Genomic DNA, 24,257 nt, shown 5'->3' on the forward strand with positions numbered 1-24,257 from the left:
CCTCTGATAAAAGTGGAGCAAAACATAGCTAAATTTTTTCAATTTCGTAATTAACTACACTCCCTTTTGTGATTCAGGATTTTGGGCAAATTTTGAAAAAAAACTGCGAACATCATTCCTTCATTATACTTCATTCGACTGCCTTCTTTTACTACCTTCCACTCTATTCGCAAAATAACTTCAATTTAAGCTGCCAAACTATATAGTGAACAATAAAAAAATGTATCATCCTACGATTATTCTATGATGAGTTCTAAACGGATGCAAATGGGAGTTTAATAGCTTTCTTTGACATGTGATGTGATGTGACAGCATGGCAATATAGATACATTTCCCATGTATTTTGTTTTTGTAATTTCGATGGACTAATATCAAAATCATAATTGGCCGGGGCGAAATTTTGTATTCGCCACATTTTCATGTCAAAATCGAAATTCGCTTCAACGTGTTATGTCAAAGTCGGACGCATTCTGACGTTTTCATTAAAAACAAAATTTTTGCATAATGGTTTTAAATATGCATTTGCTATTTGCTTAATAACGTGAATGCCTGATACTGTGAATTACTTGCGCCGTAAGTCAGGATTGCCTTTAAGCACACGCTTTAGCTCTTAAAATAAAATGGCTTCAAGAAAATGTACGTGCAGTGTCTACGGCAATGGAAAAGGGTACGTGTCTTTTTGGCCCACTTGATACATGCTTTTAATGGGTAGATATGCTAAATAAATATATTTTTTACAATATATAACCACTTCTTACATTCGTTATCTTACAGAATCTTTCTGGTGCCAACATAAATGGTGTCCACTAAACAAATTTCACCAACGCCGGCTACACAAGTCTAATGAATAGGATACGAAACTTGGTAAATTTTTTTGGTATTCCTATGCAAATACTTCCACGTATACGCTCAAACTTGGAAATATATGGCTACGTTGTTGGAGGCATCTTGAATGGTCTACGGATACCAGGGGTAAAATTATTTGCATACAATTTATATTTCTGTTTAGTAAACTTTCTATTTATGACATACATATATACTGCATTGGAGAACAATCAGCTGCTTTGTTAGGCCAGCAACAAACAAAAGCCGATCAAAACGCTTGTAGTATCAACGATAGCTGCTTTGTCTTAGTAAATATAGGTAAACAATTAATCTAATCTATTATTATTTATTAATCTAATCTAATGGTTTACTTTCGTTGATAGCATATTAGTTGGAGCCAAAATCGCCTACCTATTATTCATTAGAGGGTGCTATTTGTAATGCCGGTTCCACAGTTAATTAATTAAAGCAAGGACTGCGCACAAGTATAGAAATCAATTCCAATGACAACGTTGTTGAGGTGTTAAACACATTTCTGGGAGAAACTTCATTGATATCTTCTTGTTCGTCGGAAATGTTGAATGCGGAATTTGGCTTGGCAGCAAAGCGTTCAGAGATTAGATTTGTACCTACATTTCGTGGACTATATGCACCATATTGGCGCTACGATACACGGGGGTGAGATATAAAATAATTAAAAAATAAGAATTTTGTATGTTGAATACAAACTATGCTCAATTTTTTTATCTTTAGAGTTTTGTTGGGGTTGAATATCCAAACAACTGCGGAAAATGTTACCCAAGCTGCCTATGAATCAATTGGATTTCAAATCTATGAGGTGATATGCAGTTAAATGCAATACACCCACATGGCATCGCCAAAATAATAAAGAGCGTTTAATATTTTGTGGCGAACATGCCGAAAAGAATGCTTTCGTGCAATTTATTGCAGATATTGTCGGTTGCTTGCTGGAAAGGCCACAGACACCATCACCAGCAGGATTAGGCACAATTATATGCGCTGGTATTACTATGTTGTTGTTGTTGTTGTTGTTGTTGTTGTTGTAGTGCTTCGCCCCATCCAGTAGGTGCGACCAATCACAAATTGTCATCAATATCGGGTGTTCAGGGCAACTTGCTGTTTCAACAGGGGTGGACCATAATAAGAGCGGTGTTAGAAGCGTTGGTTCCACAATGCAGTTGAAGAGATGGTTGTGTCATGTGGGGACACGTTACACGCAGGACATATGTTTTGTATGTCGGGGTTGATTTTGGATAGGTAAGAGTTTAATCTGTTACAGTATCCAGATCGAAGCTGAGCTACAGTAACTCGCATCACCCCAGCCGGTTAGGAGGTCAGAATGTACCCGCGGTAGGTATGCCTGTCGTAGCAGGCGACTAAAATACCAGATTCAAGGGGCTGTGTAGCGCAAACCTTCAGGTTGTCAGCGCAATATATAGCTTCTCCAAACCCAATTGTCTACCTCACCTATCCGCGGCGAATCCTGAAGCTCTGGCAACCCCAAGCTCCTCATGGAACTTGGGGGTTGGGACGGAGGGATGGCCTGAAGGCTTAATTTGGCCATATAAATCGTTCCCGAGATGGTCGGCCTAGCACCTTATTGGTGCTGCGTTACCGGAGCGTACCGGATCTGTATCCGGCAAAGGACCATCACATCGATAACACTCCCCAAAGCCTTGGAGACCATATCGGGGACGCGTATCATGCGATCGGGCGGCCAATTGCCTTGTAAGTTGTAATGAGCGTTACTTTGTCTCTACCCCAAGAGGTTTGAGGATTTTCGGTACAATTGCGGCTGCATGCTTACCAAAATGTAGATCCTGATCAAACGTCACACCCAAGATTTTGGGATGTAAGACAGTCGATTGCGTAGTGCCATTGACGTGGCCTGTTGTAAATAAAAAATCTGGAGAGATCAGGGAGGTAGCCGTTTATTTTGTGGTAAAGCTCATCGCTCTGTGGGCCTGGGTCTGTGGCCATTATTGTGTAGTCATCGACGTAGGAAATGATAATAGTAACTTCTTCTGGTGGCGAAGGTAGCTTTGATATGTAGATTTAAACAAAAATGCAGATAGGACACCAACCAGATAATTTTCGGTCCACCGTTTAAGACTTGGGGGAAGGGTATACCCTTCCAGGTCTTGCAGTAACGTGCCATGGTTGACCGTATCAAAAGCTTTTGATAGGTCTAGCGCAACGAGTACTGTTCTATGGTGGGGGTTTTAATTTAAACCGCAATTTGTCTGGGTGCTAATGGCATTTAGCGTGGTGGTTCTACTATGAAGATTTCTAAAGCCATGATGATGACAGGCTAGGCTAGTTTCAAATTTTCTTTGAAATATGGGAACAAAATGGCTTCAAGCGTATTGGCTACTGGCGATAGGAGAGATATCGGATGATAAGAATCTCTTATGTTAACTGGTTTCCCAGGCTTTAATAGCGGAACCACCACCATTTTTCGGGGATGACGAAGTTGGAAAGGGACAAATTGAAGACATGTGCTAGATAATTAAATCCCTCTTTGCCTAGGCTATTATGCTAGGGTATTACTATGAATGTTTTATCATTGTTGCAGGCAATAGTTATGTACCCATCCCCAGTGGATGCATTTAGCCCAACAACTACAGCATCTCGTAAGAATATATAATTTAAAACGTTTAGAATATTTTTGTTTATCGTTTTTGATTTTGTATAGCACAAGAGCAGCTTTATAAACGTTGGAATTAAATGCGTTTTTATGAAGAAGTACTAAAATGCATAATTCCGAAGTATTATTTCGATTTTAATGTTGCAATCATTGAGTGTATTAACTTATTCATTCCGTATGCTTGGAACATTCTTTTCCATTAAAATATTTGTGGAATCGCTGTACATATTTGAAATACTCGTAAAGGGCTCGTTCGTAAACCAGAATATAGATCCTTTGTAGTATACACTGTCAAACAAGGTGCTCACAAGAAGGTCCAGTTAAATGAAAAACTTTTGGTCTATTCACGTCACCATATTTATCAATTTATCTATTTAAAAACTATTTCTGTTCAGCTTATTTTGCTTTTGGAATAGAGTAAAAGTTATAAGTACATAAGCATATGACCTGATAAGCACACCTACGTGAATAGCCAGATTCCTTTAATTATTTGATAATGTTTCTTTTTTATTTCAGATTTATTTCGGTGGAACTTCTATTTATTACAATTAAATATCTTATTGTTTTAACAAAACCTAAACCTATATTTGTAAAGTTAGTCGTACTAATAATAATACAATGAGTTTTCATGAAAATGAACATAAAAAATAATTAAATTGGTATCAAAAGCAAATAACATAAATAAATAACTTTTTAATCGTATTTTGGAATCGAAAACAATTTATATCCAGCTTTCTTTTAGAAAATTTATTTATAAGCTTTAAAGCAACGAGCCGTTAACAAAAAATCAAAGTTTAAAAACTTTTTGAGAAAACTTTTTAAATACTCACATTACGTTTACTCGGCTCGATTTCCAACTTTCCTTCCACGGTATGGTTATTGCAAATTTTTTATACATAAAAATCTCGAGAGACGATATATATTTTGATTACTTTACGCTTAGCTCTAAATTGTTTGGAAACAAAAAATCAAAGTTTTGAAAAATTTTTGAGAAAACTTTTTAAATATTCACATTACGTTTACTCTGCTCGCTTTCCAACTTTCCTTCCAACGGTATGGTTATTGTAAATTTTTTATACATAAAAATCTCGAGGGACGATATATATTTTGATTATTTTCGCTTAGCTCTAAATGATTTGGAAACAAAAAATCTAAGTTTTGAAAACTTCTTGAGAAAACTTTTTAAATACTCACATTACGTTTATACTTTGTTCAAACAGAAAAATAAATTGAGGAAATTTCGATTTGAATTGAGTGCTGTTCATACAACTCGATTTAGCTTACACAATAGGAATTTGATAGCTGGTTGGCTCATCTCTACAGCAAGAACATACCTTTGTCGCTTTCCAACTTTGCTTCCAACTGTGAGGTTATTGTAAATACCTTTTTTATACATAAAAATTTCTAGGGACGATATATATTCAGCACGAAATCTGATACTTAAAATATACTACGGTGTTGGGTGGTGCTTGTGTATAAAAAATGTCCGCGCTAATATTTAGATGATGTGGCTGCTGTAATAAAGAAAATATTAAAAAATATATATTCATATACAATTACAAATAATTATGGTTGGTGTAAATAGCTATACTTTACTTTATAACTTAATTTTGAAGAATTTTTTGAACCCCATCAGCCTTTTTTTAGCCTTGCGGCATTTGAAGAACTACCGTTTCACGCTTTCGGGTACTTGAGCCTACGCGCTACTGTCTACTAAACGCTTTGTAGGTTTTTACAATCAGAAATTTCTAATGCGCCAATATTGTTAAATATTTTCTCCATTGTTTTCACGCCCTGTAGGAGACTTGCATTCGGCTTTTTTAAAAATCCTTTGCTTGTTTGGTCTATAAACCCAAACGAAGGTCCAAACTCGCGAAGTTCTTCCAAATTAAGCTTTTTAATCATATAGCCAGCGATGTATGACAAAGCGTCCTCTTGCAAAATACCGCGGTCATCTACGTCGCCGATAGTGTTCAATATTTCTTGCGATGCAGGCATGCTTTCATCTATACCATCACAGTTTTCTTTATCGCAGCCAGTATTACCACCTACAATGCTTCCATGCGCGATAGTTGTCACGCTTTGATTTAGGGTACTGCTCCTTGAATTTAAAGGTTTCAAGAATATTTTAAAATATTAGAAGATATTGCATTAAACTTCAATTCATAATTCCTTTTTACAGCCACTTACTGGGTTTGGGTTTCAGCGTCCGTTACAAGTTCTCTTGCTGTTTGCGTTTGGACATCTTTATTTGCTGTAGCCAAAGAAGTGTCCTCAGTACATACAAAGTCCATTTGGGAAAACTGCCCGGAACTAGTTAAAACCAATATTTATTATAATTGCATTTTTGTATGCATTTCAACTAGAAAGTAACAGGGCAAGTTACTCATTTTGTAATGGATCGGAGTGTAAAGCTTGAGTTGCCGGCGTACAAATAGTGCTTGTATCATTTGCCAAAGGCTGAAATGGTATTGCTTTTGCCAGTAATCTTGCCTTCCTTCCACCGCAAATCATGTCCGTGCGCGAAAAATTTTCTGCGCAAATGAAATATTTTCTTCGTAGGTACATTTGGCAGCTACTTTCCCACAACAAACGTTTTTGGTCGTCGGCAGGCACCTGGAAGAACGGCCCAGTCCCTTGTTCAATTTTTTTAAGCAAATAACGCACTTTCCCATTTTAGACAAGCCTTATACTTTTTTTTACGTAAATATGCACTCGTTTTATTAACAAAAACCCAAAGCATTTAAATATAAATTACCAATTATTAGTAAACACTCAAATGTAAACAATACAAATTTTGAATTCGCCTTGAGTTTGACATAATACAATCTTTTGCAAATAAAAAAGTTCCAATCAGCTGACGCGGTGCTGCCACCTGGTATTGATTCGCCTTGAATATATGTGTATGTGTATAGATATGTGTGAGATCAACGAATTAAAACAAAACTATACCAAGGGAGGGGGAGCATATTCTAAGTGCATATGAATATAGTTAAATATGTATTTCCCGCGATAATATATTTAATTTCGGGATATTAATCTGTGTGGAGATGAGAAATTTGTTTCGTTGAAAGGGTGGTAAGGTAACCGGACATTCAATTAAAATAGAGACCACCATTTGTGAGTGGTCGTTCCCATTGAATCATAGTGTACCGTGCTTCGCCTACCACACGAACGTCCTGCACTGAAAGAAATGGTGCTAGTAAAATCAACAAATCTGTTCTGTTGTTCTTGGCTTAACGGAGATTCGGTGAAATTGATCGAATTATGGTTAATTCGACCGAGTTCTCTGTCAAGCGAACAAATTAGTTTAGTCATTTCAACAGAAGCCAAATTGTCGCACTTAAGTTAACAACATTCTGTAAAATTGACAGATTCCTAATCAATCTAACTGATTTGTCTGTTAACACAACTGATCTTACAGGTCATTTCAACAGCGAAAAGCAGTCAATGCTTGAGCAAATTTCAAAGAAAATGCGCTCTCTACTTTGTACTTATGACGATGGTGCCACTTGTTAAAAAAAAACCACCAAAATAAGAAAACCAACAAATCGAAAAACACACAAATTGGGAAAACAACAAAAAACTAGTTTTTCAGTTATCAATACAAAACAAACAAAAAACCCTTTTTTGAGTTTAATGTGCATAACACTGCAAAAAATTATGCGATACCGGGACACCTATTTATCGGGTACAATTTTGCAACTCCTCCTCTAAGCGAAATGCAAATTGCGCCCTCTTGTTGCAAAAGTTTTGTTTCAACGATCAGAATTTTTCCAAAATTAGTAACATTTTGTTCAAGTTTTTACGAATTTGAACTCACGCGAATGAATCTAATAAGATAATAAAAAACATCCCTCTTTAATGTTGATGTTTCCGACAGCATAAAAGTTTGAGTGGTTTCGGAATCGTTTCAAGTGTTACGAGAATTAATCCTGCCGAATTACATATATAGTTATTCCAATGGTGAATTACCTTCCAGCGACTTCATTCTTAACTTTTCTATAGCTTAAAAGTTCTCTATTTAAAATGTTATACCTAAATAAAATCAAACACCTTTTTGTCGTTTAAAGTTATTTTTAATTGCAAAACAATTGTTTCGACACTCGCGTGGTGTCATCATCAGTTGCTAGCTTTCAACTAAACGATTGTCACAGGTATAAACAAAATAAAGCTTTCAGTCAATTTTTCCAAAACATTAAAATATATACATTGCAAAAACAACGAAAAGAGAAAACGAAAGTTTAAGCTAAGAATATACATATGGATATGTAACAACAAACGGAACAAACAAATTTACTTTACTGCTGAGAAGAGACTCGAATACAGTGGGCCAATATCACGATTTACAGATACATTTTTATTTATATGTATATGAAAAATTCTAAAATATTTAACCTTAATTATTCAGTCTTAATTAGTTTGCAGTCTTCTTTGCTTATCGAGTGCTGCTCCGATAAGGCATGTTCAAAAAAATAAAAAATTTTAATGTTATGTCAAACATTTATACTACAAGTTTTGTTCGAAAAAATCACGTGTGGCAACTCTACATGCGAGAGAAGAAATTGAGAATAAGCAGTAAAGTGGCGCGCAGCGAAGTTCAAAACTATAAATTAAATAAATTATAAAAAATAAAATTAGATGAAAGTGCGTTTAATAAAACAAAGTAATAAAGTGTATAATGTTTAATGTATGTGTATAAAGTTTAATTGTAAAGTTGAAATAAAGTTCTTGAAACCGACGCCAATGTGGTTTAACAAACGTTACATGCTCTTATTTTCGCTAGAGCATGTACTAACACGTGTGTGAATATGTATGTAGCGTACATACATATATATATTTAGCAAGCATGCGTATTTATGTATTCACATATTTACGTATATATACGGCAACATAATTTCGTACAAAACTTTCGATGGTGATTCGGAACAAGTTTTGTTTATTTGAATTCAGATTAAATTGTTATTATTTTAATTAATATTACTAAATATAGCAAAAAATCATTAGAAATTAATTTTACTTATGTGTAATTTACACAAACAAAAAAACTACGTAAATTTAAAAATATATTTATCCGGCTTTAAAGTTTACGCTATTAATCTAGAAAAAACAGAAATATCTGTTATTTCAATAGATTTTTGCCAATTGACACGAAAAAAAAAATATATAAAAAATTATTTGGAGCCTTGAAAATGAAAAAAAATGCATAAAAAATCGATGAAATTTCGCAGGATGATACAGCAGAGGATTGTACATATGGTTTTAAAAGATTACCATACGGATTGAAAGTAGCTCATTTCAAATAATGATGACTTTAGCATTTGCAGGGCTTAAACCTTCTCAAGCTTTTTTGTATATGGATGATTTGGTCATTCGTATTGTTCGGAGAAGCATATGATGCAAAATTTAAGAGACGTGTTCTCTACCTGTAGAAATCTCAATTTAAAATTACATCCCATAAAATGCTTATTTTTCAGTCAAGAAATAACTTATCTAGGTCATAAATGCACAAGCAAAGGAATACAACCAGATCCAAGTAAATTCGAAATAGTTCAAAATTATCCAATCCCCAAAACAGCCGACGAAGTTAAACGGTTCGTAGCTTTATGCAACTATTATAGATTTGTACCAAATTTCGCAGAACATTCAAGAATATTAACTAGGCTTTGTAAAAGGAATGTCTCCTTCGACTGGACGGAAGAATGTCAAAATGTTTTCGTCTATCTAAAGGATGTATTAATTAGTCCAGAGATTTTGCAATATCCAGATTTCAACAAAGAATTTTGTATAACAACAGGATCTAGTGGTTATGCTTGTGGCGCAGTCCTGAGTCAGGAATACGAAGGCAAACAATTACCAATTGCCTATGCTTCAAGATCATTCACAAAAGGTGAAATAAATAAGGCTACAATAGAAAAAGAATTAGCAGCAATTCATTGGGCCATAACCTTCTTCAGACCATACGTTTATGGCAGAAAATTTTTGATTAAGACCGACATAGACCTTTGACATACCTTTTCTCGATGAAGAGAAATTAACAAGAGTTGGATGGGTGTTAGAAGAATATGACTTTGAAGTAGAGTATATAGCAGGAAAAGAAAATTACCTAGCGACGAATTATCCAGAATATATATTAATAATCTAAAAGAAATGTCAGTGGAAGCGTGTAAAATACTAAAAGTCACGACAAGATCAGAGACTAGAAAACCAGCCAGTAATAATACAAATGAAGAACATAAAAGTCACATAGAGAACCCTATAATATATGAAGCGCCAAAAAAATTTGAAGTAAAAAGACACGTCGAGCTCGTTTTCGATCCTCCGAAATTATATTTCAAAAAAGAAAGAAATTGTTTAGCATTATAGACACAAGCAATCTAACTGTTGAGGATAAGATGGACTTAGGACAATTTTTACCAGGCTCGCACAAGAAGTCGGCAATTTAGGACTTGTAAAGATACAGTTGTCCTTAAAGGACAAATTGTTTAGAAATAATTAAACTGCGGTAAACAAATTTAAAGAAATAGATACCTCCCAAGGTTCTCAGAAACTTAAAAATAGAATTAACACCAGAGGTTATAAATATGACAAATAGCGATAAAGATAAAGAAATTCTTCACAAATATCATGACGATCCTGTTTTTGGTGGCCACCCATCAATAAATCGCATGACAAACAATGTTCGGCCTAAGTGCGTCGTAAACCGGCAGTGGGTAGGCGCACAAGGGTCGATCTCGCTCAATGGATGATTCACTCAATAGAAAAGAAAGAAGAACACGGGAGGATTTTCCTCGTTATAATGGGTGAACTTTATTATGTGAATATATATATAACCTGGTTACAATATTACCTGAATATATTCTGGAAAACAGTGGAGATCGTTGGCGGCAGATGCGTGCTGGTTGGCTGTTGAAATCAAAGAGGCCGGTTGTATAGCAAGCCACAACCGTTGGCCCGCAAAATCCTCCGTTTTGGAGGGGAAAGGCACCCACACATCAACCCCGACATGCATATGCATGAGTGCTGACAAAAACCACACATACATGTGCATGTACATGCAGGCACATGCATGAGGGTGATGGTGTGGGTGGTTACAAATTAATTCGAGTATCGAGTATCGATTTGCAGAGTTGCATTGGGGGGGTCGCAATCAGATGCGGAAAAGTTAGGCATCCTGCCTAAACATGCCGGCCCCCCTTGCGATACGCAACATCGTTTTCCGCCAATGACCTCCGCTGAAACGAGAAAAAAATTAATATAAGACTTACACACTAAACTTAATCTAAATGAAGAGTTCGTCTGCGACGCAAAAATGGCCGGGAATCCCTTCCGACTTGCTTAGCATGCCACCTGAGCTAAGATGAAAGAATTAGCGGTTATGAACAGTGAAGTGAATATTTCTTGCCATTGAATTATGCATAATTCTTAAATATAGAAATTCAGAATGTAATATGTGTATTGTCGATGGGCAGTAAGGCTGGACGAAGAGGCCGAGGTCTCCGTTCCAGAGTGGCACCATTTTTTGTTATTCTTTGGTTGTTGTCGTTCCGGATGGAGAGGCCGAGGTCTCCATTCCAGATTTGCGGTTTTTTTTGTTGGTTGGACGAAGAGGCAGAGGTCTCCGTTCCAGACTCGATGGTGTTGAGGTTTTTCTGGGCTGGACGAAGAGGCCGAGGTCTCCGTTCCAGCGTATAACGTGTCGTGTCGCTCTCAGGGCGACTGTGGCATTTTTATGGATGTGCCAGGGCGAGTGGCCGTGAGGTTGGTTGGGTGATGCGCGTTTTCGCTGCAGCGCATGCATTTCGTCAGTTGGGTATTATATTATTACCCTACAAAACACCTGGTCACAAACCCTACCCACGCCCATGCAAATGTGACTACGAATATAACCTATCACCGTAAGATGACTAGTAAAATGACGTGGAGTGACGAGAGCATTTTGCAAAGTATTTAGTGCTGTGATTTCGAGCAGCTTATGTGTTTCAACAAAAACCAGCAAGATTGCGGTGTGTGGGAGGTTGGAGCGGACGTGATTCCAAGCCACCCGCGCAAAATTACTTGTTTTCGTGATACGCGTGGTGTTTTATTAACAAACCTACGTTAAAATGTATGAATAAACCGAGTTTAAAACGAACCGTAGAGGCTAACGACGGTATTGATTTAATTTTGTGCGACAGCTCATGGCGAATAGCGAAAATCGCAATCAAACTCGAAGGTGTAGCAACTGCTGGTGCTTGCATGCAGATTGGCGATGCGTTCCCCACGACGCGGTCTATCTGCACGTACCATTCTGAGATTGCATGCAACCCTGTCGTGTATTTCTTGGTTAGTTGACAGCTAGTATGGTGAGTTTGTGGCGTGCGAATATATATATATACATATATGAATTTGCTTGCCCTTGAAACAAAAACTAGGTCACTGGGGTAGTAGCACACTAGGCCGGTAGAAAAGGTTGACTTTTCCCAATTTCGGGACTTTGTCGTGTCGGGATTCTTTACTTTCGGGACTCGGATGGTTTTTGCACCGAGCTCTTATAATGACCTTTTGTGATATTTGTTGTTGAAAAACAACAAGTCCTGCCCCCCAGCCAGAAAACAGTACCCAAAATCCGGAAAGGGTAAAAAAAAAAAAAAAAAACAAAAAAAATTTCCTTGTAAAAAAAATGTTAAATTTTTTGTGCAAGGAGAGGTTTGTCTTTGTTTTGGTTTCCCTTTTTTTTTTTTTAATTCCTTTGTTGTGTATGACTGGTTGGTACTGCATGAGACGCCCACCTGGGTAAAAATAGAAAAAGCGTCAGTCCCGATTGTGATGTCTTGCGGTTTTCGGTACCCGGTTGCCTCTTTTGGTGCAACACTAATATGATGTGCCGAACCAAGTAGGCATACATACATACCTATGTACATACGTTTGTTACAAATATGCCAACGGGAAAAGACAAAACAAATGAACATTCATACACACCCGTGTATATAATGTAAATTCCACAGAATTGAAACAAATGGGACATAAACAGAATGATTTAAACCGTTTTATCATTCTTTTACTACGGCGCGTGGCCATCGTACATGTTTGAAGATTCTTAGGAACGAAAAAATGGTAGGTAAATTTTTGTACTTGGTACTTACATAAATATACTTTTATTTATTATTGTTAATCAATTTTTTTCTTTATTTTCAGGAAAATAATTTGTTTTAAACGAAGTCCAGATGATTTTACCATCTATACGTATAAGAAAAAGAAATATTAACCACAAGTTATAAGTAACGGGGAGTTAATATCTCCAATGAATTAATGAACCACAGGCCCATTTTTCTCACAATGTGCTGCATCTGTTCTGGTTGCTGAAAACATTATATTCCAATGCCAAGAGTCCGAACAGAACTTTCAATATCAACGTTCACAGTTAAAACCTCTTGCAAAGGCAGACATTAAACATGCATTCTAATGTTCATGAAAAAAGTGACGAGCACATAAATGCCTCACAATTGCGATACCGAACTAAATCCAGCACCAGGACATCATACAGTAGGCTCGATCGATTCTAAAAGGAAGAAGGCGTTACGATATCACCACAAAGTGAGCCATCAGCGAAGCGTATGAAAGATGGAGACCCTGCGATTGTGGTAATCTTCAATTGTGAGGAGTGCAACTTCAGCACGAAGACAAGTAAACAGGACAGAGGCGCACAGTGAATGGAGTATATGACCCCAACATTTTCGCTTGCATTGTACCCAGCGTTTCTCTTGGAAGCCCACTCTTTATCGTCACATTGAACTCGTTCACAAAATAATGCCCAAAGATAAGCGATCTTTATGCAATGAGTCTGAATAGGCGTATGTGTGCGAAATACATCTACTGGAGCATATCCAACAACGATATTGGCCACGTAACTTCAAATGTCCTGATCCACTATGTGAGCAATCGGTTACACGAACTTTTACATTAAGGCGTCACTTCATCACTACACATACAGAGCAAACTACTACAAGTTACCATTGCATCAATTGTAATGAATACTTTAAAGTTTATGATGAATGGAAATACCATAATGAAACAGTTCACAAAAGGACACTGTATATTTTCCCCCATTGTGGTTATCCCTTTTTTTTCGTTTTAAAGATAGGCTGGACGAGCATCTAATGAAAGATGTCGGCAAACGCAGTGTTGTTCCGTGTTCTTATTGCCAGAGACGTTTCATAACAAAAATGGACTTAGCAAATGAGAAATCTGCATAGCAATGGCTAGGTACGTTGTTGTGGGAGGAATTTTCGCTATTTAAGGAACCACTAAATGATTTGTAATAACAATAGATATATATAATATATATTAAGCAGTTGAGTCCTTAATAGCGCATAAGCGTTTCAATAACAACTTAATCGTTCTGGGTGCTACAATTTTTGTTTGTTTCGGGGGCGCTTTCATAATTAACAATGTGGTTGGTGCTATGCTCTTAAAGCTTTTGGAGTGAAAGTATGAAGCGGATACACCCCTTTTTTAAAAACGTAAGTGTCAGTGTTATCGAAATGTATGAACATAAGCCCATGGTGGAATTAATAAGAACACAATCAAACACCAAATCAGTTGAAGTGCTGGAACGAGATTAAAAACATCAAAGTCGACGAATAAAGGAAAAATAATAAAAACTGCTCAAAATCCACACTCGACCATTCAAGGCGATGAACCAACAACGTGCACATGGAAATAACTAGAAATAAAGTCGGTTTATCAGATTTAAATCAGAAAGGCTCTAAAAATATATTTAAATGTGTCACGTAGTGTTTTGCATATGCGTTAATTATGGAAGCCTATACTACACCCAACAAAATACGTCTGAAAAGCTGTGATTTGTGAGGGGATGAAGAAAATTAATTAAACTGGCTACGGACGGTGATTCCAGTACGCGATGATGTGTATCTTACACCAAAATAAATTTGTTCGCTTTTGAACAAACGCCCTAAGGTAAATAATAAATTTTTAATTCTGGGTAGATACATAACTTAATATCATAGCCCCGATAGCGAAACAATAACTAGGATCGCCGAGTCCGGATATGCACCTGTATGGCGGCGCACCGACGTTTTGCCTATATCCAGGTAAGCAATACCAGAAGAATGGGCCATATTTTAACAATGGAAGTTGTACTCGCACTTGACACCATACATTATATGGGTTTTGCGCATCGTGATGTGAAACCAGAGAAGGTGCTACTCGATCGTCGTGGCCATTTAAAACTGACCGGAATTGGTACATGTAGGCGTATGGAACCGAATGGTTGGGTGATGTCGAGCAGCGCTGTTGGCACACCCGATTATATTAGTCTGGAGATACTGCAATCGCAGGGCGTGGACAATGATTAAGGACGTGAATGTAATTGGTGGTAAGAATCAATTAAATAAATAATTAATATGCATAAACAATCTTTGGTTTTTCCAATATTTTTAACCGACTAAAACTTTTCGGTTCATAAAGTTACTTGTTATTTTTTCGTGGTTTCTGCCAATTTACCGGCTTATGGGTCCTTTTGCAAGGTTTTGAAAGCATGCATTTTTGTTGTTGTGAATAGTTGCAGTGCCTTGATAGGCATCAAGTGCGCCGTTAGGATAATAGCCTTGTGGTATATTTGGATTTGGTGGTACCGATTCTTGCGCAATCATACGCTGAGCCCCTTCTTGCGGCTTGTAGCCACAAGTAAGGATGGCGGAAAAAAAGGACCTCTATAACTGAATACAGAAGCGGATATTAGCAATTACTGTCTGATATATCAATTTTATTTACAAATATCGCCTACTCTCTGTTGAATCAATCGACGATGTGTCAAGCTTTACCACAATTCCGAAATTTTCCACCTATCCATACAAGCTGGTTACTCTTTCTGACTGAATAATGAGTTGTCATACAATTGAACAAAAGAGATAATCAAATATGAATACTTAGGTGATCAAAAAATTGAATATAGTTTTTCAATCATACTGTGGAATCATATTCGAATTAAATGTGGTTACTTTGGGGGATCAACAATTTTTAATAATTTTTCATTCAGCTTTCTGAATCTTTTCTGATTATATCTGTTGAGTGAATAATGAATATTATACTTGTTAGAATTTAACTGTCCATTGAAGATCTTATTTTTTTTTTTTTTTGAGGTATGAAGAATAAATACATGATAATCCAATCCGACAATCATTCATACATCTCTACCAAAAACGATTAAAATATGTTCATGACCATGATCTGAAAATGCCTGTGAATCACTCCCAAACAATTAAAGCTCACTCTGACAGTGATATCAATTGTGAATAAAGCGTTTCGTAAAGTGAATCCTAAATGATTATTTAAGAATAATCACATTTAAGGTACATTTTTCTCCCGACGATACATTACTTTTTTAATCGAAAAATGCTTTTAGATTTGGACGTGGTTCTTATGGGATGATGAGGTGATGATATTGCTAATTTTATTGCTGATTTTGTGGCAGAGAATGAGTGGGTGAGTTTGATTCAATACTAGAGGTTTGTGCTTTGAGGAACAATCTGTGAAATTGTAGTAGACAAGTATCTCTGGTAGTATATTAGTAATGATAATAAATTTGTAAATGCCAAAGGTTTTTTGGGGAAATAATTCCGTTTCTACTAAAGATTTCGTGAATTGACAAAGTCATGCTGTTTTGGTCATTCCTTCCCGAAATTGTTTGAAGAATGCCGTACGTTAGAATTTTATTCATAAATGCACTATGTTGCCAAAACTCCCCCTACGAGCATAAGTTCAAAGCATTTTTGTCACAGGAGGGAGTTAATGAAAAGCATACCGGGGTTAAGTGTTCTTCAATCTCACTCTAATATAGGGCGGTTTGGAGACAAATCCTGTATTGGGAAATTTCTGACTTTGAGATAGCATGATTTGAAGATGTAGCCGGCATGGGGTGATACGCCACTCAGCAGCCGCAATGAACTGACCAAAACAAAAACAAAAAGAAAATGGCTTATTGTCTTAGAACTTTAGATTCCGGCCTTAACTTGGGCAGAAGAGTCCAACTTTTGTGCGATCCCGCTAAACAAAGAGTATTCACCCGTTTCGGAAAGCTCGTGTCCGTGAACCGTTAATTTCCAAATACAACCTCTTCCCCAAATTCTTAAATAGAGACGAAGGTTCCGAGCAATCATTCAACATGGTCATTGAGTGCATTTCGTTATGGTATCTCCACTAGTTACCAACGATATGGATTCCTTTTGCTTTACGCGAATCATTTACTAGTCGAGGTTTTTGCCGTTGAACGATGAATTTTGTTTTGGCTTAGGCCATGTTAAAAACCCCATGTGGTGAAATTTTCTATACTAAATAAGAGGCGGCGCAATTTATCAATCTAAAACGATGTTGCTACCCGAAACCTCAGAGCCCAAGCGCTCACTCTCAGTAAGGTAGGCGAAATGGACCATGGTTCATAGGTTTACGAAGGTCCACGATTCCATGGTTTCCGCAAAGTTCTGTAAACCGAGGTTAACCCATATTTAGAATATGGCTGTCCCTACTCATTAAGTAAAAAAATTCTGTTGGCCTCGTGCTTTTGTCCGAGTGCATTTATGTTCTCTGGCAGATAGTAGATCTGCGTCCTGGGTCTGGCGTCCTCGTTCGAGGCGCGTGAATGGGTGTTGAATTTTGGAAGTTTAAAATATACAAAGGGCCGAAAGCCCTTAGACTCTGTGGCAGATCGGTTCGCCCTTCTGCGGTAGGCTTTTATGATGTCCTCGTTATGGGATAACGAGTGAATGGGATTGTTTCTGGTGTCCTCGCTCTGGGTGAGCGAGTGAATTGTGGGGTTTATTTTGCAAAATTAAAATAAGTGCTTGGTGGCAGATGGGCGATCTGCATTAGGGTTGTTCTGGTATCCTCGCTCTGGGGGGTGATTGAATTTGGATTATTTGTTCAGGGGGCCACGGTTAGTGTTGTTAAAAACCATAGAAAAAAATTGCTTTTTGTTTGCGAGCTTTTGGTAAGCTCTCATGCGTCCTCGTGTCTCTAGCTCCCTTTCCCCATTGCCCACAAGTAGCTAGGTGTAGGATTCCCCCTCCGGCAGACTCGGTACGAGACCGGAGGTGCGAAAAAAAGAAAAATAAGATGTAGGATCGCCCTCCGGTAGACTCGCACCCTCACGAGACCGGGGTGGTTGATTATAATTAGGGCCGCGGAAGCGACGCACGCTTAGGGATAGCGGGGCATCACGGCGCGTGGTTGAACGCGTCTTTATGTCCCGCGCTCCCTTTCCCCATTGCCATCGCGTAGTACGCCTTAGGTTTCCCCTCCGGTAGACTCGCACCCTCACGAGACCGGGGGGTTGATGATAATATATGGCTCGGGAGAAACGCAAGCTTAGGGATAGAGAGACACGAAGACGTGGGTTCCTTAATATGCTTTCGATGCTATCACCAACCGTGGGCCTCTAATTGTAGGTAGTCGGGGGAAATAGTGTTTTGGGTTTGATTCTTTTTGAAGGGAGGGGTATGGAGGAACGGAGGGATTGTTAGGAGGAGCACTTAGCCTTTTCGCAATCCGTCTCTTCCGTTGGAAGAAGGATCAGTTTGACCAAAGGTCGTCTGACTTGACCCTTCTCGGTTTTGAGGTCGACTACGCGTACTCGGTCATCTTCGCCGGGGTGTACGTTGACAACTCGACCTAACCTCCATTCGTTGGGAGATAAGTGGTCCTCTTTGAGGACAGCGAGATCTCCCACTTTTATATTTTGTTTGGGATGCTTCCACTTCACTCTTTTTTGAAGTTCGGATAGATATTCGGTTTTCCATCGCTTGCAGAAAGTGTGATGGAGGGCTTTGAGTTTCTGCCACCGATTGATCATCGAGGCAGGGCTCACACTAGCATCCGGCTCTGGCGGAGCCAGTAGATGGCTGCCAGTGAGGAAATGACCTGGAGTAAGCGGCTCAAGGTCCGTTGGGTCATTGGATGCCGGGCTGAGCGGCCGCGAGTTCAGGCATGCCTCGATGCGGCACAAGAGTGTATGGAATTCCTCAAATGTAAATTTGTGTGGTGAGGCTATCTTTTTGAAGTGGCTTTTGAAGCTTTTCACTCCAGCCTCCCACAGCCCTCCCATGTGGGGAGCGCCCGCAGGGATGAAATGCCAAGTGAGTGACTGGTGGCTGTACTTCGAGACAGCATTGTCTCGGGCTTGTGAAATGAACGTTTTGAATTCCGATCGTAGGGATCGTGAAGCTCCGACAAAGTTTGTACCGTTGTCGGAGTAGACGTTTTTGGGACATCCGCGTCTAGATATAAAACGGGCAAAAGCCGCAAGAAATGATGGGGTGCTGAGGTCAGTAGTGGCCTCCAGATGAATCGCTCGTGTGGAAAAACACACGAAAAGGCAGACATAGCCTTTGGATAGTCGACACCCTCTGCCTCGGTAACTTTTAATGTCGAAGGGTCCGGCAAAGTCGACTCCAGTATTCGTGAATGCACGGCTGAATGTCGTGCGTTCGCGAGGGAGAATACCCATAAGTTGGGTCTGAGCACGCTTTCGGTGTACAGTGCAAACTTTGCAATTGTGAATTGTAGCCCTAATCATGGTTTTGATGTTAGGTATCCAGTATTGGGTGCGTATCAGACGCAACATGAGTTGGTTCTCCCCATGCAAACTTTGTTGATGAAACATTAGGACTGTAAGACGGGATAACCTGCAGTTGTATGGAAGGAGGATTGGGTGGCGTTCATTAAAAGCTAAGTCCTTTGACGCCCCGAGTCGCCCTCCTACCCGAATGATGCCATGTTGGTCTAGATAGGGATTAAGTGAGAGTATTGCACTTTTCCCTGCAATTGGTTTTCCGGCCTTTAGATAATTATATTCGGAACTATAATGTTGTTTCTGATAGATTTTAATTAAAAGTCGTGTAGTGGCCTTAATTTCATCAGGGGAGATTAGGTGCGACATGACCTGGAATGAATTTTTTGTTTCGGGGTGGGTTCTTCGGTAGAACCTCATAACGTGTGATAAGACCCGTAGAGCCCTAGGTAGGTCGGAAAAGCGTTGAAGAATATCGGTAGGATTGACGGTTGTTGTTGCGCAGGTCTTTGCCCTCTTTTCCTCTACGGAGGTGATGTAGTCACTTTCTTGTGCTGGCCATTGGGAAGTGTCTTCTTGCAGCCAAGAAGGTCCCTGCCACCACAACGAATTGTTGACCAATTCAGACGCAGGTAATCCTCTGCTGCCTAAATCTGCTGGGTTGGACTCTGAGTTCACGTGCAGCCAGTCCCTATGTCCGACCATGTCGATGATCTTGGTGATCCGATGTGCGACGAAGGTTGACCAGGAACAGGGCGGTTTCCTTATCCATGCGAGGACGATCGTTGAATCCGTCCACAGGTGCACTTTCACTGGTCCCAACTTGAGATTCCTGAGAATTGATTCGGTGATTTCCGCTAACAGCACGGCTCCGCAAAGCTCCAATCGTGGAAGAGAAAGAGTTTTCACTGGGGCTACTCGGGTTTTGGCTAGAAGTAGGTTTGTGCAGACATTATCATCCGTTTTGACACGCATGTAAATGACTGCTGCATAAGCCTTCTCGGATGCGTCACAAAATCCATGGATCTCGATGTCGGTTCCTGGAGAAAAGTTGACCCATCTAGGTATCCGGATTTTATCGATTTCATGGTATTGGTCGGTGAAGGTTTTCCATCGTTCCAGCGTACTGGTAGATACTGGTTCGTCCCAAGCGGTGCCTTCCAACCAAATACTCTGCATGAGTATTTTTGCCACAATGACCATTGGTGCCAGCCATCCTAAGGGATCGAAAAGTTTGGCGATTGCTGATAGTATCGCTCTCTTCCTAATGTTTTCCGGGTTGTCCAGCGTCCCTGCTTGAAAATAAAATAAATCGGATAGGGCATTCCATCGAATGCCTAACGCTTTCACTGAACTGGTATCTTCGAATGCCAGGAAGTTTTCATTGAGTAGGTCTGCTTTGGGGATGTCCTTTAGAATGTCCTCTGAATTGGATGTCCATTTGCGAAGTGGAAAGCCCGCTGAGTGTAGGACTTGACGAATTTCATCTCTGGCTTTAATAGTCGAGGTGATCGTATGTCCACCCGCTAACACATCATCTACATACATGTATTCTCGCAGTATGCTAGCCGCTGTAGGGTGCGAGTTTGAGACGTCGTCTGCTAGTTGTAGGAGCGTTCTTATCGCGAGATATGGAGCGCAATTCACCCCGAAGGTAACCGTCTTTAATTCGTAAAGACTAATAGGGTCATTCGGGGAAGTGCGATGCACAATACGTTGAAATTTGGTGTGATTTTCGTTCACCCAAATTTGTCGATACATCTTTTCGATGTCGCTATTGAATACGAAGCGGTATAGTCTCCATCGTAAGATAAGTATGGGTAGATCGGCTTGTAGGACTGGGCCTGGGAGGAGAATATCGTTTAAGCTATTGCCGTTGGCCGTAGGGCTCGAGGCGTTAAATACTACGCGTACCTTGGTGGTTGTACTTTCTGCTTTTACAACGGCGTGGTGGGGCAGGAAATAATTATCCGAATCGTCGGATGGAATATTCTTTTCAATTTTTCTCATATGTCCGAGCGCTTCATATTCTGACAACACTCGAACATATTCTTTTCCTAAATCTGGGTTTTTTATTAGCCGCCCCTCATTCCGGAAGAATTGAGAGCATGCACGCTTCAGGGATGGTCCTAAGTTAATATTGTTAGGGTAATCCTGCCGGAATGGTAGTGACACGGTGTACCTTCCATTCTCACTTCGCTGCGTTGTTTCTTTAAATATTTGTTCACAGTACCTTTCATCCTCATTTAATATTTTATTTTTGGGTACATTTTCTACCTCCCAGAAAGCTTTGAGTTGATTGTCTAACGCAACCTCGTTGTAAAAAGACATAATGCTCTTCGTTGGATTCGGTGATTCGATACGACCGGTTAGTATCCAACCGAACACTGTCTCTTGGGCTAAGAGTGTGTTTAGCACATTCTTCTTTATACCGCTCATTATAATGTGGGGATATATGTCTCCGCCAAGTATGAGGTCTACGTCTTCGTTGACGTAGAACCTCTTGTCTGCCAAAATCAAGTCTGGGAATGCCTGCATAGTCATTGCGTTGATATGGCAGGATGGAAGATTCCCAGTGAGTTTCGATAGAACTAGTACGGGTGTAGTCAGGCTGAAGCAGGGATCCACTGGTGAACGTAGTTCGATGTTGGATGCTTCTTTCACCTGAGCTGACACCGCATTTGTGATGCCTGAAACATGGGCATGCATTTTCCTCGCTGGCAAATTGATTCTGCGTTTCAGTCTTTCAGTTATAAAGGAACATTCAGACCCAGAATCAATTAATGCCCGCGCGGAGAAGTCGGTACCATTATGGTGAATGTGTATGCGAGCAGTTCCTAATAGCACGCCTGTGCTGGAATTGGCATGGCAGGATTTGACATTCTGATTCGCCGAGGAAGGTGGTTGTCCCGATTCCTGTCTTTTCCTTGCCTGTGCCGAAGTTGATGGGGGATTATCCGCATCTTTGAAGGGATTTCGTACCGCCGGTTGCTGAAGTGTGTCCGCATGCAGGAGCGTGTGGTGACGAGAGTGGCATTTGGAACAGTTGTACGAACTGGTGCACCTCGTCACTGTGTGTCCTGGGGATAAACAATTCAGGCAGCCGTTTGTGGATTTAACGAATTTAATCCTTTCTACCGGATTTAAATCGCAAAAACGTGAACAGTTGCGTAATCTGTGCTCCGTAGATTTGCACATTTTACATATTGATTTTGTTGTTTGCTTGGTTACTTTGGTTTGAAAAGCACCAAGTCTTTTTGTAGGGTTTTCCGTCGACTGGCGCGACGTGTTTGATTTTTGCACTTTAGAAGTGGCATTCCCTGTAAAACCAGACACGGTTTCAAGTGTCTGGAAACGATTTGACAAGAATTTGTCCATATTCTCCCACTTGGATATGTCCGTCTTGTGGTCAATGCTCTTCTCCCATAGAGCCAACGTATTTTCAGGTAATTTTGTCGAACATAAATAGGTAATAATCGCATCCCAATTTGAAACATCGATCTGATGTGTTTTTAAAGATGCCAAGCAATTATTTATGTCGCGCTGTAAGGTTTTGATAGAGCTGCCGCACTCGCTATCTATCTTTTTTAGATTAAACAAAATTTGTAGTTGTGAGTTCACGAGAATCCGTTTATTCTCGTATCTCTCACATAGGTTTTTCCAGGCTGTTTCGAAGCCTTCATTTGTCAAGGGACATTTCTTGACGATGTCCTTTGCCTCACCTTGAGTTTTCTGATTGAGGTGGAACAACTTTTCTACCGGGCTTAGGCGACTGTTGTTTTTGTATATTGCTGTGAACAGGTCACGAAACGTTGGCCAAGATAGGTAGTCGCCCTTGAACACCTCAGTATCACAAGCTGGCAGGCGGATACTATGTTCGCGCGCACGTTCTCCCTCAGGTTTGACTGCCCTATCTTTTTCCTCCTTCAATTTGGCTTGAAGTTCAGCCATGTTCGACATGCATCTTAGGAATACGGCATATGCCGCTTTATGCTTGATCTTGACCGCTGCAATTTTCTTTGCGTCGAGCGTGTCAGAGCCAAGCAACTCCTCTAGGGCGTTCTCTGCTTTTTCCCACTTAGCTTGCAACTCTTTTTGCTGTATTGCAAGAGTGTACACAGTGTGCAGAGCCGCACTGATGTCATTAAAATCGGCCTCGAATTCGATTATTCGATCGGCCAATCTAATATATGATTCCATGTTCATGGATTAAAATTTGTGATCAAATTAAAAGGGGTTATAAAACTGAAAAAACCTGTGCGATTCACCCAACCAACAATGATTAAAATATAGAAAAACTCTTTATTTAACGCTTTCAATTTGTTTATTTTTTCACTAACTTTGCAGCTTATTTGTGCCGTAAAACAGGGAGCAGGGGGACGCAACACCAATGTGTTTTGTGTAAATAAAGGGGGCCACTCGCCACTTCCTAGTTAAATTGTATTGTATACTAAGTGTGCGCGTTGATATAAACTCGACGAAAAGTGTGAAACCGTGAAATAGATCTTATGCAACAAAGAACAAAAAACTGTGTAACAAGATTGATTAAGGAAATTAGTGAAAATAATAGTGACGCAAAAGAAATTAAATTTTGCCGCAGTCAAATGGCGTGAAATTTTTGTGAAAGTGAGGTTATGTGCACCTCTTCCCTGTGCTGTGTCTGGAGAGCCTTACCGCTGGTGGGGGGACAGACCAGATAGTCACAAGGAATCTAAACCGACGTTAATGCAACGCGTTTGCACTTATTTTCTTTTTTGGCACTACACAGTTTTTTCACACTTTTCGCGGTTAACTACAATCACGTATGGCACTTTAAATGATTTTTCGCACTTTTTATTTATTGTTTTTAACCAACCAAAAAAAATGTGGCAAGAAATATTGCACTTACTGTGAACTTTTTGGTGATTTGTATGTTCTGGTGATGATGTGGCACGATGACTTGTGGTGTTGCTGATGGCTTAAGCTGGCTGTCCCTTGCTCAGTGTTTTGCACGCTGGTATTAAATAATAGACTTTCCAAATTTTGTGGTATAGCTGTTGATGGGCAAATATTTTTCCGTATAAATTTTCGGGCTAATTATATTGTGGACTGTATTGTTAAGGTGCTGTTTCCAATTCCTGGTGAGATAGGACCAAATGTTCGGCCTAAGTGCGTCGTAAACCGGCAGTGGGTAGGCGCACAAGGGTCGATCTCGCTCAA

General features: G+C 39.4%; 1 protein-coding gene and 2 pseudogenes across 7 annotated transcripts in view; all 3 read left to right on the top strand.

Moving 5' to 3' along the window:
* The window catches only part of LOC137244225 (lysosome membrane protein 2), a 913,474-nt gene that overhangs the window by 694,792 nt on the left and 194,425 nt on the right, over nt 1–24,257 (top strand). The window lies entirely within an intron of this gene.
* On the top strand, nt 546–3,573 carry LOC137247296 (glycerol kinase 3-like; annotated as a pseudogene).
* LOC137244227 (zinc finger protein 574-like) lies at nt 12,552–14,452 on the top strand (annotated as a pseudogene).

The sequence above is a fragment of the Eurosta solidaginis genome, chromosome 3 (genome assembly GCF_040869045.1).
Source record: "Eurosta solidaginis isolate ZX-2024a chromosome 3, ASM4086904v1, whole genome shotgun sequence".
NCBI lineage: Eukaryota > Metazoa > Arthropoda > Insecta > Diptera > Tephritidae > Eurosta > Eurosta solidaginis.